At 44.1% G+C, this 6,833-nt stretch overlaps 1 long non-coding RNA gene across 1 annotated transcript; it reads right to left on the bottom strand.

Moving 5' to 3' along the window:
• Positions 1 to 3,571: 3,571 nt before the first annotated feature.
• Positions 3,572 to 5,023, bottom strand: LOC109870794 (uncharacterized). The gene is made up of 3 exons (XR_002252216.2): positions 4,483 to 5,023; positions 4,201 to 4,328; positions 3,572 to 3,836 (listed from the first exon to the last, which is right to left on the bottom strand). It is a non-coding gene; the product is annotated as an uncharacterized LOC109870794 (long non-coding RNA).
• Between the last annotated feature and the right edge of the window lie 1,810 nt (positions 5,024 to 6,833).

Genomic DNA, 6,833 nt, shown 5'->3' with positions numbered 1-6,833 from the left:
ATGAGAAATTCTCTGAGAGTGCTTACAAAACAGTTCTTAGTATCATTTATAGCCAAAACACACCCATCTCAACTCACATGACAAATAACAGATCTTAGGAACATTACACAAAGAACCTTTTACTTGAAAGAAGAGTATCCCATAGCTAGATAGCATTAGCTATAAATTATTGTTCAGTTTGGTCTCCTAAACAAAGTTTTCATCTCGTTCTTGGTACCACTTAGGAGCAAAACATTACCTTATCCAGTGGCATATATCAATTGTCAATTCTAGATACACCCATCTCAAATACACTCCCTCCTGGACAAGATCAGAAAAGACAGTGAGCCTCCTAGGCCATATACTAAATCAGGATAAGGGCAACCTCAGAGGGGACATTCAATAGTTATAGACACATTCCCATAAGAAGACAAGCCTGACCTCTCCCCTCTCTGGGCCCCTAGTGCCTAAGCCCTAGCAGAGAAGGAATAACTGCAAACTGCCAACAGTATTATCCAAAAGAAGACATTCTAATGACATATCTCACATAAGCATTATTATATTAATAAAACATCTTATTTATGAATGTTACCTAACTAATTCATCCCTAACACCCGTCAGTTTGTTGTAGAGCTCAATGCTTCTGACGTTGGAGATGGGGCGGTCTGCCCGGGACCAAAAGCTGCATCCCTGTGCCTTCCTGTCCCAGTGGAGGCACTGCCTTGAAAGGGCGCAACATCCATTCTTGGTGTGGACCAACCATAAGAATTAAGAATATCTCCACACCGCCAAGCACCTCAACTCTAGGCAGGCCCATTGAGCTGACACAATTTAATTTCCCCGGGGGGGGGGGGGGCTAACCGGGGGTTCGTCACAGATTTGGCTCGGTCCCGGAGTGGGCTCATTCCTCTAAGCTAATCTGCCATCCTGGCTCCCGCCGAACCCTGGCCATCCTCCGGCAACGCTTTTGGTGTTCCGCTATGGTTTCTGACGTCTCCGCATTCATCGCCGCATGCACGGCGTGCTCAGAATAAGACTCTGTGGCAAGCCCCAGCTGGCCTCCTTCAACAACTCCCTGTTCCTCATCGTCCCTGGTCCCATATATCCCTGGACTTTGTCACTGGTCTCCCTCCATCTGATGGCAACACCACCAACCTTACAGTGGTGGATAGGTTTTCTATAGCCACCCATTTCATACCCCTCCCCAAGTTACCTTCAGCCAAGGAGACAGCTCTCGCCATTTGAGTGCTCCATGGGTTATCAGCCCCCACTCTTCCCTGAGCAAGAGGAATAGGTCAACATACACTCTGCCCCAATGTTCGTCCGCCGCTGTCGGCGTACATGGAAGAGAGTCACCGGAAATCAGTTCCCCGCTATCGTCTCGGGCAGAGGGTATGGCTGTCTACGTGGGATCTGCCCCTCCGGGTGGAGTCTCGTAAACCTTTCCCGTTTTATTGGTCCATTCCCCATTTCTAAAGTCCTTAGCTCCTCTGCTGTTAGTCTTCTGTTGCCCCGTACCATCCGTATACATCTTACTTTTCATGTGTCTAGGATTATACCTTTGTCTCACAGCCCTTTGTCTCCTGTTTCCAGGCCCACCCCCACTCCTCGTCTTATCGACCGCCATCCGATGTCCACGGTGAGATGCCTGAGTGTTTGACCTCGGGGCAGGGGTTTCCAGTACCTGGTTGACTGGGATGGTTATGCCCCGGAGGAGAGGTGCTGGGTCCCACTAGGAACTTCCTGGAACCGGCGGCACCCCGGTCAACCAGGTATGTGCCCAGGTAGGACAGCAGGTGGCGTCCCTAGAGGGGGGTGGGGGTTATTGTCACGCCCTGATCTGTTTCACCTGTCTTGTGCTTGTCTCCACTCCCCAATGAGGTCTCCCATTTGTCCCCATTGTCCCCTGTGTACACAGTTTATAGTGCATGTCAGAACAAAAACCAAGCCATGAGGTCAAAGGAATTGTCCGTAGAGCTCAGAGACAGGATTGTGTTGAGGCACAGATCTGGGCAAGGGTACCAAGCATCCCCAAGAACACAGTGGCCTCCATCATTCTTCATTGGAAGAAGTTTGGAACCACCAAGACTTTTCCTAAAGCTGTCCACTAAACTGAGCAATCAGGGGAGAAGGGCCTTGGTCAGGAAGGTGACCAAGAACCTGATGGTCACTCTGACAGAGCTCCAGAGTTCCTCTGTGGAGATGGGAGAACCTTCGAGAAGGACAACCATCTCTGCAGCACTCCAACAATCAGGCCTTTATGGTGGAGTGGCCAGACAGAAGCCACTCTTCAGTAAAAGGCACATGACAGACAGCTTGGAGTTTGCCAAAAGGCACCTAAAGGACTCTCAGACTATGAGTAACAAGATTCTCTGGCCTGAATGCCAAGCATCACGTCAGGAGGAAACCTGTCATTATCCCTACGGTGAAGCATGGTGGTGGCAGCATCATGCTGTGGGGATGTTTTTCAGCTGCAGGGACTGGGAGACTAGTCAGGATCAAGGGAAAGATGAACGGAGCAAAGTAGAGAGATCCTTGATGAAAACCTGCCAACAGGACAATGACCCTAAGCACACAGCCAAGAGAACACAGGAGTGACTTCGAGACAAGTCTCTGAATGTACTTGAGTGGTCCAGCCAGAGCCCGGACTTGAACCTGTTCAAACATTTCTGTACAGATCTGAAAATAGCTGTGCAGCAACAATCCCCTGTCAACCTATTAGAGCTTGAGAGGATCTGCAGAGAAGAATGGGATAAACTCCCCAAATACCAGTGTCCCAAGCTTGTAGAGTCATACCCAAGAAGACTTGAGGCTGTAATCGTAAAGGGTCTGAACACATATAAATGTGATATTTCCGTTGAATTTATTTGGATAAATTTGCAAAATTTCTATAAAACTGTTTTTGCTTTTGTCATTATGGGATATTGTGTGTTGACTGTTGAGAGAGAAAAAACGATTGAAATACATTTTAGAGAAAGTCTAACGTAACAAAATGTGGAAAAAGTCAAGGGGTCTGAATACTTTCCAAATGCATGGGCTACCGAGTGTGCAGTGGTCAAAGGCACTGCATCTCAGTTCTTGAGGTGGCACTACAGACACCCTGGTTCGATTCCCATAGAGCGGGAGTCCCATAGGGCGGCGTACAATTGGCCCAGCATCGTCCAAGTTTAGCTGGGGTAGGCCGTCATTGTAAATAAGAATGTGTTCTTAATTGACTTGCCCAGTTAAATAAAAAATACAGTATGTATGATCTTAATTTGAGTCAGTTTGCTATAACAGCTTATGTGAAATATACTTCAATTAACATTTTCGTGAGGGTTGATACATTTTTTTCATAAGGGAAAATCAACTCTGAAATTTTAAAGTGGAAATTACAAACTTCAGAAGCCTTTTTAAACCTCAAATACACCACAGGTTTTACATGTCCTGCATTGCAGGAAAGGTCTCCTGCAACATTGCGACATTTTTGTCTGTATACATTATCAAAATGCTCACTCACAGAATGTTTTTCAAAATATAAAAAAATTAAATTGACTCTACTCCAAAAGATAATCTTCAATAATTCATTCTGATATTGGACAATACATCAAAACAGTTTTCACAAAAAGGCTTTAATTGCAAACAAAGGGACTACATGCAATAGGCAAATTGCCACAAAATGTACACACGTGTATGCTGTGAAACTCCAATAAATACATCATTTCTTTATTCAAGTCCCCAGACTCCCTATTTTCCCTCCTGCCCCTCTTGACTTTTTATGTTGTTTACTTGTTGAGGATGCATGTACAGTTTTCCTATCTGGATCTTCAGTGTTGATCATGACAACTGCCTGGGCTTTGAAACACTTTGGTTTGGCTCTGCGGAGGAATACAGATAACTGTGTAAATTAAGATGTCACATTTATTGATAGTTTAGCGGTCATACATCCCAGAATCAAATCTATGGACAGTTACATGTTACAGAATGTCATTATTTAACTTGTGTGTATATCTGTTCTATGGTTGTTACTGTTTTTAATGTTGAACCCTGACTGCACTAAAAATGTATCAATTTAAACAAAGATATTGATTGATTGATGAATGTGGGTAACACTTTGATGAGTACCTACATAAGGACATTCTAACACATAAAAAACCCATACATAAGACATCCATGTGTCACAGTAATGACACTAACTTGAATTCTCAATTGTAGAGGATGAAAAATTAAAATAGGATTTACCAGTGACCAACTCGTCTGCAGAACAGCAGACTTCCCCCTCTTCCTATTTGGCATCTCACACACTTCCCAGAGTCTGACACAATAGCACTCTTCTTTACAATGACATGAGTATCACTTTGGCTTTGAATCTGCAAGGGAGACAAACATGTAACTGATATTTCATCTATTTAGAATCTTGTACCACCCTGCTTTCTTCACAAGCAATAGTGGCAACTTAAAATATCACAAATAAAAATCTATCATCTAATAATAGGCCATTTAAAGTAGTATTAGACAACTCACCCTGCTTTCTCCACAAGCTACAATGACACACTTCAGGAAGAGATCTTCTCCCACCAGGAGATGATTATCTTCTGGCTTTGAAAGGAACTGAGGAGTAGATCCACAGACTGGGGGAGACCAAGTTACACTATTTTCTATCGCATTGTTTGATACGTTCCATTAGGTTCAGGAGGATGTACTCATCAAATTAGATGAGCTTGTGCACAATATTTGAAAATCCAGGGGCACAACGTTGGTTTTAGAAGTGAGGGGTACATAACTTTATATAGATTTTTTAATCCAGTTGGATAAACACTCCAAACAGCCTACAGGACACTCGGAGGCGTCCTCATGGTCCTAAAGCACACTGTTGCCCTGTTTTGTATCACAGGGGTGGACAAAAATGCAATTTCAGAATGTTGGGGGGACATGTCCCCGGGTCCCCAGGGAAAGTTGCTCCACTGTGAAAATCATAAGGTGAAAGAAACAGTCTATCAATGGAGACGAATGTGTACAATTATAAAATATAAAGCAATTTATTCATTAGAACAAACTGCTTTTCTTCTCAAATGTTACAGTGGGCAGAACAAGTATTTGATACACTGCCAATTTTGCAGGTTTTCCTACTTACAAAGCATGTAGAGGTCTGTAATTTTTTATCATAGGTACACTTCAACTGTGAGAGACGGAAATTTTAAACAAAAATCCAGAAAATTGTATGATTTTTAAGTAATTAATTTGCATTTTATTGCATGACATAAGTATTTGATCACCTACCAACCAGTAAGAATTCCTGCTCTCACAGAAGTGTTAGTTTTTCTTTAAGAAGCCCTCCTTGTTCTCCACTCATTACCTGTGTTAACTGCACCTGTTTGAACTCGTTACCTGTATAAAAGACACCTGTCCACACATTCAATCAAACAGACTCCAACCTCTCCACAGTGGCCAAGACCAGAGAGCTGTGTAAGGACATCAGGGATCAAATTGTAAACCTGCACAAGGCTGGGATGGGCTACAGGACAATAGGCAAGCAGCTTGGTGAGAAGGCAACAACTGTTAGAAAATGGAAGAAGTTCAAGATGACGGTCAATCACCCTCGGTCTGGGGCTCCATGCAAGATCTCACCTCGTGGGGCATCAATGATCATGAGGAAGGTGAGGGATCAGCCCAGAACTACATGGCAGGACCTGGACAATGACCTGAAGAGAGCTGGGACCACAGTCTCAAAGAAAACCATTAGTAACACACTACGCCGTCATGGATTAAAATCCTGCAGCACACGCAAGGCCCCCCTGCTCAAGCCAGCGCATGTCCAGGCCCGTCTGAAGTTTGACAATGACCATCTGGATGATCCAGAGGAGGAATGGGAGAAGGTCATGTGGTCTGATGAGACAAAAATAGAGCTCCACTCGCCATGTTTGGAGGAAGAAGAAGGATGAGTACAACCCCAAGAACACCATCCCAACCGTGAAGCATGGAGGTGGAAACATCATTCTTTGGGGATGCTTTTCTGCAAAGTGGACAGGACGACTGCACTGTATTGAGGGGAGGATGGATGGGGCCATGGATCGCAAGATCTTGGCCATCAACCTCCTTCCCTCAGTAAGAGCATTGAAGATAGGTCTTTGCTGGGTCTTCCAGCATGACCACGATCTGAAACACACAGCCAGGGCAACTAAGGAGTGGCTCCGTAAGGAGTGGCCTAGCCAGTCTCCAGACCTGAACCCAATAGAACATCTTTGGAGGGCGCTCCGTATTGCCCAGCGACAGCCCCGAAACCTGAAGGATCTAGAGAAGGTCTGTATGGAGGAGTGGGCCAAAATCCCTGCTGCAGTGTGTGCAAACCTGGTCAAGAACTACAGGAAACGTATGATCTCTGTAAATTGCAAAGAAAGTTTTCGGTACCAAATATTAAGTTCTGCTTTTCTGATGTATCAAATACTTATGTCATGCAATAAAATGCAAATTAATTACTTAAAAATCATACAATGTGATTTTCTGGATTTTTGTTTTAGATTCCGTCTCTCACAGTTGAAGTGTACCTATGATAAAAATGACAGACCTCTACATGCTTTGTAAATAGAAAAACCTGCAAAATCGTCAGTGTATCAAATACTTGTTCTCCCCACTGTATGTGATATTATCAAGAATATCCCATGGCTTGTCTATCTGTTGCAGATAAAGGCCAATCTTAAGCCTGTATCTGCAATATCTCAGCCCTCTACCACAGGAGGGGAGCCAGCCTTATCATCACTGTGTGAGGACTGAAGTAGTTAGTGAAGTGGAGAGGTAGATTGGAGTGAAGAGGTGTAACCTGCGGAACCACAATTTGACCTGAGAGATTGTGTTACCCCACAACATACAGTACAACA

The sequence above is a fragment of the Oncorhynchus kisutch genome, linkage group LG26 (genome assembly GCF_002021735.2).
Source record: "Oncorhynchus kisutch isolate 150728-3 linkage group LG26, Okis_V2, whole genome shotgun sequence".
Classification (NCBI taxonomy): Eukaryota; Metazoa; Chordata; class Actinopteri; order Salmoniformes; family Salmonidae; genus Oncorhynchus; species Oncorhynchus kisutch.
Note: the sequence above shows the minus strand (reverse complement) of the source record. Positions and strands in the feature narration are given on the sequence as shown.